This window comes from Schistocerca nitens, chromosome 4 (genome assembly GCF_023898315.1).
Source record: "Schistocerca nitens isolate TAMUIC-IGC-003100 chromosome 4, iqSchNite1.1, whole genome shotgun sequence".
NCBI lineage: Eukaryota > Metazoa > Arthropoda > Insecta > Orthoptera > Acrididae > Schistocerca > Schistocerca nitens.
The window spans coordinates 766,675,895-766,685,878 of record NC_064617.1 but is presented as its reverse complement, the minus strand read 5'-3'; the positions used below and the strand labels follow the sequence as shown (position 1 = coordinate 766,685,878).

The window sequence follows — 9,984 nt, the reverse complement described above, 5'->3', positions numbered from 1 at the left end:
TGACCTTGATGTAATATAGCTGAAATTTTCCAGTATCACCCTGTGTTTTCCAAGTATACCTCTGCCTTTTGTGAATCTGTCACAGTTCGTTCAAGATTACAGTATAATCTTTATATAGTAGTCTTGAACGAATTGCGACAGAAACCCAAACAACAGGGGCTGACGTACTAGGACATGCATTGATACTAAGAAATAGTGCACTGGTAATGGCTAGGCACTAGCCGAAATCTAGATTTGCCTAACTAAACCCGAAAGGAAAGGACGACTGATTGCTATGCTCTATCACTTCAAAGGATTGCACCCATTCCTTTAGGCAATAAATTTTATTGTGTCTAACTTTCTTTAGAAATCTTCTTTTGCTCTGGGAACAGATACGAGGCAGTGTACAACTGAGTGGAAAGCTGCATGCTTGTGCATTGCTGGATGCTGTGAGCAAGAAAGTATTAATGTGTCTGTAGTTGTACTTTCTCTACACATTTTGAAACAATTTGTGCGTTTACTTATGTCATTGGTGAGCTCTAGGAAGTTTATGGATTTTTTGCCAATCTCTATTGTGAATTGAATATTTTTATGTTGACTGTTTTAAGTTGTGCAAAAATGTCTTGATCTGTCTGGTAGTGCCATTCCACGTGCACAGCAAATAATCTACGTTGAATTGGTTATACGTTTAATGTCATCCTTGAATAATTTAGTAGGGCCTTAAGGAAGGACGTAGAAGTTTGTGGGACTCAGAAAATCATTAACTTTATCCACATAATAATGAGAATGGTGGATATAAGAAGAATTTATAATGTAGGTGTACAAAATAGATGTTTTGTGATATAGCGAGTTCTGGGGAAAGGAAATATAAGGAGACTGCATCAGCTACGAATATTGGAAAATGAGGAAGATCTGGTTGGAAAGAACGCTAATGAGTACATACAGGGACAATGGTAATCCTTATTGTTGCTTCAGCAGGTATTTAGCGTGTTCGGGGTGGCAGAAGGAAGGGCATCTGGCCAACCTCTGCAACTAGCACTGCCAAATCCGTAATGACAGTGGCACGTAAAGTGCCCTGCGCCACACACCGTTGGGTGGCTTGCCCTTTTTGCCATCGCCACTCTGCTCTTTACGTCCTCCCTGCTCCATCTGACATGGGTTACTTAGCTGCCTACGTAGCAGGATTCCTTTGAATTTTAATCGCACTCTTGAACCTTTGTTTTATTTCTGTCAGCGCTTCTTCGAAGTAGGGGGCCAAAGGTTACATTCATCTTTTACCCTTTTTAATCCGAGCACTTCATTCTCGATCCTCCAGTCTTATTATTCCCTCTTTTTTCCTGTCATATTGTATAATTAACCGTCTTTTCATGTATCTTACTCCACATTTCTCCGAATTTCGAACATCTTACAACATTTTACATAGTCGAACGCTTATTTCAGATATTCAAATCCTATGAATGTGTTTTGATTCTTCGTTAGTCTAGCTTCCATTGTCAACCACAACTTGAGATCTGTCTCTCGGGTGCCTTTACCTTTCCTGCAGGCAAACTGATCGTCACCTAACACATCTTAAACTTTCTCTTCCGTTCTTCTGTGTACTATTCTTGACTGCAACTGGGTTCCATAAGCTTTTAAGCTGACAATGCGATAATTCACGCACTTACCGGCTCTTGCAATTTTCGGCGTTGTGTGGATGGAGTTTTTCCGAAACTCTGACTGTAGATACCAATGTGAATAATCGTCTTGTTGCCACTTTCGCCAATGATTTTAGAACTTCTGATGGAATGTTGTCAATTCTTTCTGCCTTTTTTGATCTGATGTCCTCAAAAGCTCTCTTAAATTCTGAACCTATTGTTACATCTATTATCTCTTCTCAATTGACTCCTGTTCCTTCTTCTATCACGTCAGACAAATCTTCCCCCTCATAGAGGCCTTCAGTGTACTGTTTCCACCTATCCGCTTTCTCCTCTTCATTTAACACTGGAATTCACGTTGCCCTTTTAATGTTACCGCTGTTGCATTTGATTTCAACGAATGTTGTTTTGACTTTTCTATATTCTGAGCCAGTCCTTCCGACAATCATTTCTTTTTCGATTTCTTCACAATTTTCATGTAGCCATTTCGCCTTATCTTACCTGCACTTCCTATTTCTTTAATTCCTAAGTGACTTGTATTTCTATACTCATGAATTTCCCTGAACATTTTTGTACGTCCTTCTTTCGTGGGTCAACAGAAGTATTTCTTCTGTCGCAGTTACGTTCCTAGTAACTACGGTTTTCTTTCCAACTTCTGCCACTGCCCTTTTTCGAGATGTCCTTTTCTGAACTGCCTACTGAGATATTCCTTGTCGCAGTATCTATAGCCTTGGAGAACTACAAGTGTGTCTCTTCATTCGTTAGTACTTCCGTATCCCACATCTTTGCACATTGATTCTTCCTGACTTGTCTGTTAAACTTCAGCCCATCTTCATCACTACTACATTGTGATCTGAGTATATATCTGCTCCTGGGTACGCCTTACAATCCAGTATCTGATTTAGGAATCTCTGCCTAACCATGACGTAATCTAACTGGAATCTTCCTGTATCTCTCGTCCTTTTCCAAGTTTACCTCATCCTCCTGCGATTCTTGAACAGACTATTCGCTATTACTGGATGCAATTTGTTGTAGCACTCACTTAGTCTTTCTCCTCTCTTAGTTCTACCACCAAGCAGATACTCTACTGTAACGTTTTCTTCCTGTTCTTGCCCTATAACAGCTTTGCAGTCGTCCATAACTATTAGATTTTCACATACCTTTACGTACTAAATTACTCGTTCAATGTCTTCATATAATTTCTCTGTATTTTCATCTTCTGGCTGCCACATCGGCATGTGTACCTGAACTTTGTTGGTGTTGGTTGTTATCTGTTCTGACGAGAATCACCTTATAAGTGAGTTGTTCACAGCAACTCACTGTCTGCTGTTCTTAATGTATCCTGCTCCTGTTTCTATTATTATTTAGTCATCTTATCAGAAATCTTTTTCTTTCCATTTCACTTCACTATATCTAGATTGAGCCTTATCATTTCCGTTTTCAGATTTTCCCTGCCCCGTTTTAACTTCTGGAATTCCACGCCCCGACTCATTTAACGTTATCCTTGATTGTCACACTTTTTCAGTTACAGGGCACATGTCCTGTGGATTTACATTCTGTGTCTTTGATGTAGTGGTTTCCATTGTCTTCTGCATGCTCATGCCTTTGTTATTGCTGATGGTTCCGCCCTTGAGGGGGAGTTTCACACCCCATGGGAAAGAGGGTTCCTTAAACCTCATTCAGCACTTCCACTCTCTTTTACATGGCCGTTGGCAGAACGGGGATGACTTCTTATGCCGGAAGCCTTCGGCCTCCATTGCTGAAGGTTTTTGTTCAAAATTTAAAGAATTTTGAAGTTTGAGCCCGGTACAGATGACGTTTTGGTTGATGCTCACAGACGCTTCCTTAACGACACGAGTGAATTATTACATAGAGTATCAGTACGGGACATGACACACTCAAGTAACGATACGGGGTACACAATGACTCGCCACAGTGTTGACTAAGCTGTCCAAAATGGCTTGCGATTACGCCTGCCATTACTGGAGTTGCACCCTCTGTAAGTTAACCATTATTCTTGTCAGCCGTTACAAGGTTTCCGTTTTTCAGTTTCAGGCGTAACATGGGTGTTGAGGGTGATTTAAGCTGGAGGGATAGCTAGCCATTCTTGAGTCATGATGTGCTCAAGTGTGGTCTATATTTATAATGCAAAAGTCCGCAGCTCGTGGTCGTGCAGTAGCGTTCTCGCTTCCCACGCCCGGGTTCCCGGGTTCGATTCCCGGCGGGGTCAGGGATTTTCTCTGCCTCGTGATGACTGGGTGTTGTGTGATGTCATTAGGTTAGTTAGGTTTACGTAGTTCTAAGTTCTAGGGGACTGATGACCATAGATGTTAAGTCCCATAGTGCTCAGAGCCATTTGAATCATTTTATAATGCAAAATTACGCCGAAGTACGTCATCCTAAAGTTAAGAGGGACATCTACCGCTGCAGATACAGCCATCGAGTTCGCAAGATGTACGTGGATAGAGGAAGAAATGAAGAAGTGGTATCATGTTCGTGACAACGTGTATACTGACGGAAAAGTGGTACATATGGCTATCACATAGAAGTTGTACCCACGTGAGTTCGCTGTCTTTGATTGCGCAGTTCGTCAGTGTGTGAGTGCTCTTATTAATTGTATATTCTTACGACAGAGCAAGAAATTGGCTATGATTAGTAATCTGAGTGCACCCCAGTTTGCGAACAAAAGATTTCCCACCACATAATTAACCTGTCGAACTTGGTCCTAACGTCAAAAGAACAAAATGTGCCTGATAAACATTTTAAATACCCTGCTTCCCACTCTCCATCAGAAAAACAAATAAATGCAATGAAAGTCGTTCTGGAATATGCTTCCATTGCAAAACGTTTAGGTGCTCATGCACTAATAAATGGAAAACCATTTGAGTGTAACACCCCACAGGCTAATTATTTTCACACCCTCAGGTCCTTCAAAAGGAAATTACATCAGCGAGATATCATAGCCACGAAATCAGATAAAGGGAACAGTATTATACTTTTGAACATGCGCTTTACCGAATATGTTTGTGTTCGTTCTTGCCTTTCTGGTGATCTTTCATGAAATCACTAACCATTTACGCAGTCATTTGGCATACCAGCGATATGGTTTCATATTATGCTTTCATGTGTCCACCCACATGTGCGAATGCTATAGTTCATAACCACAAACTTTGTCCGTGTATTGTATGTTTATATGCCAACGAACAAAACTGTGATTGTGACCGATAGTTTCGTTTTGTAGTTTGACGAGTCCCTCCATTAACATATATCTGATTGAAGTGTGTTACCCAAACTTTCATTCTTACTTGGGCCACTCCTAGTAATTCGTTTAATAAAGTGTTATCCATTACGTGTGTCTTTTAAAAATTTGCAGGATCTTATGTGGATCTTCACTACTGTGTAAGTCACTGGGAATCGTTCTTGTAGCACATGGCACCTCACGTTGCTGCTTATTTGAGATACTCAAACTATTTCATGTTTTATGTCACTTTGCAGCTTTCCCCTTGATATCAAATGCTGATAATTTCGGGTTGCTTGCGATTGCGTTCTGAAGTGAAATGCCTCCGAATTTTTTCTTCTGTTGTCAATATCGTTTGAGATGTCGTAGGCTGTTTAGGTTTTTATGTTGGTAACGCCACGTAGTGCTCTGTATGAAAATCGCTGACTACGCTGTGTGCAGTCTGTGGCTGGTTGGACTCATTGTTGGAATATTCGCTTGTGTAGTGTTGGGCAGTTGGATGTGAACAGCGCGTAGCGTTGGGCAGTTGGAGGTGAGCCGCCAGCAGTGGTGGATGTGGAAGAGAGATGCCAGAGTTTTGAGAGTCGACGATCTGGAAGTGTGCCCGTCAGAAAAAGGAAATTTGGAAGACTGGATCTCATATATAATGTTTTTTGAACACTATTAAGATAAATGCATTGTTTGTTCTCTATCAAAATCTTTCATTTGCTAACTATGCCTATCAGTAGTTAGTGCCTTCAGTAGTTAGAATCTTTTATTTAGCTGGCAGTATTGGCGCTCACTGTATTGCAACAGTTCGAGTAACGAAGATCTTTGTGAGGTGATTTATGAAAGGTGTAGGTTATTGTTAGTCAGGGCCATTCTTTTGTAGGGATTATTGGAAGTCAGATTGCGTTGCGCTAAAAAATATCGTGTGTCAGTTTAGTGATGATCAGAATAAGTAAAGAGAGAACTGTCTGAGTACGTTCAGTTTTGCTCAGCTGTTTGAAAATCAAATAACGTAGAAGCTTACCAGCACAGTCATTCTTAATTTTTGATGGAGAAGTTTCAGATATATCACTCGATGAACTTTCATGCTTCACTAACGCAAGTTGCAACCCGCTGCCACTATAGGACTCCGAATTGCTACGTGACAGCGTGTAACGTGTGTCATTGTGTGTGAAAGAGTGTGTTTTAAAATAGTTCCTAACTGCAGAAAACGTGCCTAAAATTGAAATCCATAGAATAATGAAACTGTGTACAGTGGCGATTATATCGAAACCAGAGATATGCCACATTGGGTTTTTCGCGCTCGTAATGAAGGAAATGGTGGTGCAAACCCGAACGTGTGTGTCAGAGCTTCATCTTTTCCAGAACTTGAACTCCTTCGACAACTTCTCTTTGATAGTGATGAAGTAGTGCAAACAGAGTGAGGCTGCGGTTTCGTCAACAAAGTCAAACATTCTATCCTGATGATATCAGCAAACTGGTCCCTCTTTGGGAGAAATGCATTCGCCGCCAGGGTGACTATATTGAGGAATAAATACGTATATATGAGGAACGAAGGAAAGAAGATTGGGGTTAACGTCCCGTCGACATTTTGGTCATTAGAGATGGAGCACAGGCTCATTTTGTGTCAAGGATGGGGAAGAAAATCGTCCGCACCCTTTCAAAGCAACCATCCCGGCATCTGTCTTTTGCGATTTAGGGAAATCACGGAAATCCTAAATCGTGATGGCCGGACTCGCGTTTGAACCGTCGTCCTCTCGAATGCGAGTCCAGTGTGCTAACCACTGCGCCACCTCGCTCGGTGCAGCAGCGAAGAACAAAGATGTAGAACGTTAGTAAAGCTTCTTTCATTTGAAAAGATCTAAGAATTTTCGCATAAAAATTACAAGGTATTACTTTTCGGCACGTCCTTTTATTTTGTTTTAGCTATTGTCCTGTGCCATGGACACAGGGTCAAGTTCACCTTTACTATTGTTCGGTATCAGAGTGCATGTGGGTCTGAAAACAAGGTTTGTGTATGTAAAAATGTATTAACAATATTATGAGAAGGAAAGTTGCTACTCACCATATAGCGGAGATGTTAAGTCGCAGACAGGCACAACAAAAAGATTTTCACACATAAAGCTTTCGACAACGGACTTTGTCAACAACAGACAATGTATGTCTTATACATTATGTATGTTAGCGGTAACAAAGCCGTAAATTCATAGTTCGTGGGAGGCCGAAGGAGATTAACGCTCTAAGTAGCTATCGTCACTGGCCGTTGCAGAAACTGGAGAGGTAACAAGACTGCGGAGTAGCTGGCCGCCGCTCGAGTTCGTCGAAGTCTCACGATAAAAATGAAATCATTGTCAAAGGTAGAGGCGACGCTACATATTTGTCAGCAATGCTGGTTCCAAATCACTTTTACTTGAGAAAGATAGGCAGTTCTCGTATGAGATTCGCCGGGCTCAGTTCATGAAAAGACGACACGTCCTAGTCCGTCTTGGTTGAGGTCTGATTTTTGGTCTGTTGGGGCCAGACTCCTTGATAAGCGGACGTACGGGTTCGGTAAATCTAAAATAGTGAACAGATTACCATTAACTGGCGAGGCTGTGAGATTTTTTTCTCCCAAGACCGATTTATGACCGACTTTGTTCGAGTAGGTTCCGCTGTTATTATTCGCTCCAATGAATTGCCTAGTACTGGCAAGGGAGAGATTTATTGATTAATAGTATTTTGTGGGAGTAAGTAATGATTAATCATTTACGTGTATCGTGGAAGGAACTGTGGTAACCAAGTCTTCGTTTTGGAGATAGTCATTCCAACTGGTTTTATCAGAAATTATCCGAATTTTATCAATGTCGTCCTGCTAGTTGTCTGAAAGCACTCCGAGGTAATTGGGTCACTGCTCCTATTTTGTTGAAAGTTGGTTGGTTCTGTGGTGCCTCGAGTGAGGTGTTGACTGGAGTACGTATTGGTGGTATTGCTTTAGCAGATTACGAGCGGTTTTACTTGGCTTGTTGAAATTGACTTTCTCCTCAATAATTTGAGTTTACCCTGTCCTTCACCGTTGTTCAGAATAAAACCCAGTAAAGAGGAGCCATCCCACTAACAGCAAGTAGCAAAACTGCGACTTGTCTTACTCTTAAAGACTAATGGCCAAATTTCATTTTAGGGACTGTAGTGGATCGCCAACGACTGAACAGGCAGAGCTTTTTTCTCTTGTAAAATTTTCGGGCACGTCGCTTTTTTGTCTCTCTTTTTGTGTTTCATTACCGCTCGTGGGGGGAATAACGAGTTTTGTTGCTGGCACCCGCACACATGCCAAGTTTCACTGTACCTAGATAAATGAAGTTAAAATAAAGGACGCTACGTTCGTCGCAGAAGAGTAAACTAAATTAAAGAATTTGTGTTAGTTGTTCACTTCAGTAAATAATAACATTTGTGGTTCCTGTTCAAAATATTTTGATACTACGTACTAGGTAAACTTAATTTTTGTGAGAGACATTTACAAATTTCACTTTTACGCAGGAAAGCTAAAGTCACCACTACTGATGAGTTAATTTCGTTAACGCGGAGAAAACCTATAAGGAAAGTAACTGAGTAGAATTAGTTAATGCCAAGTAAAGAGTATTCATATCATTGGTCGGTGAAAAGTCATCTGGTCGTATATTAGCTATTATCGTTATTAAAGCAAGGAAGGAAAGATAATTGCGTACTTAACGACAAACAATCAAAAATAATAATGGAAGAGAATTGAAGTCATTCTTAACTGGGATATAAGTTTTGTTTAAAAAGCAAACATTTATGTGATTCCAGAATGAAACTTTCATTCTGCAACGCAGTGTGCCCTGATATGAAACTTCCTGCCAGATTAAAACTGTGTGTCGGTCCTTGTCATAGCCCCGAGTTCGAGTCTCGATCCGACATACAGTTGTAATCTGCCAGGAAGTTTCATTTCGGCGCACACTCCGCCGCAGACTGAAAATTTCACTCAGGAAACATCCCCCAGGTAGTGGCTACGCCATGTCTTGGCAATGCCTTTTCTTCCAGGAGTGCTACTTCTGCAAATTTCGCAGGAGAGTTTCTGTGAAGTTTGGAAGGTAGGAGAAGTACTCGCTTCGGCGGTACAAATACTAAAATTGGAACGATACAGAGAAGATTAGCATGCCGGCACGATAGCTCAGCGTTTTCGGTCAGAGGGCTGCGTCCCCTCTGTAATAAGAAAACTGAGTCAAGGAATCAACGATCAACTTGAACGGATGTCTTGTGGCGTCTGTCCAGACCAAACGCAACGAACTATATAGAAAAAAAAAAGTCGGTAGAGCACTTGCCTAGGGAAAAGAAAGATCCCGACTTCGAGACTTGGTGCCGTCCATGCTTTTAATCTGACAGGAAGTTTCATTTATGTGATTCTTTTTTACCTTCCTTACAAGGAACATATTAAAAGGGAGTAGGATTATGTAGTAGGGTTTTACTTGCTATTAAACTTTCATCAGGAAACGGTTAGGACCCTCGACAATCCTGGAATCTAACGGGAAAATTCAGGCATAACAATTTGCTAGACCTTCTATTATAACCACAGTACATATGAATGGTAACCTGGACAGCAGGTGTACCAGAGTATTAGTGCAACAGGAAGTTAGTTAAACACAATGTGGCGTCTTCTACAGTGGTTAATTCAGTTGTTACATCTTAAACGTAAATAGAATTCTGGTTTACACACTGACACAGTACACTATGACACAGCATACACTATACACGGCACTGCTCCATTTTTTTAAGTCAAGTGTAAACTCTACGGCAGTTCTTTTGCGTTTTCTTGTGATTATCCAGCAACAGTTCTTTCCTGTAGACAACAGCATCGTCAGCGAACAATCTCATTCTGCAGCACACGCAATCTGAGAGATCGTTTAGATGGATGAAGAAATTAGAATGCAGTATGACTGTAATCTAGAGGGCGAAATCTATCTATTAGCATGCAGCTCGCACCTGCAAAATACAGGGCTATTACAAATGATTGAAGCGATTTCATAAATTCACTGTAGCTCCATTCATCGACATATGGTCACGACACACTACAGATACGTAGAAAAACTCATAAAGTTTTGTTCGGCTGAAGCCGCACTTCAGGTTTCTGCCGCCAGAGCGCTCGAGAGCGCA

The 9,984-nt window shown here is 41.1% G+C and overlaps 1 pseudogene; it reads left to right on the top strand.

Moving 5' to 3' along the window:
- Positions 1 to 8,933: 8,933 nt before the first annotated feature.
- LOC126254818 (U6 spliceosomal RNA) lies at positions 8,934 to 8,993 on the top strand (annotated as a pseudogene).
- Positions 8,994 to 9,984: the final 991 nt, after the last annotated feature.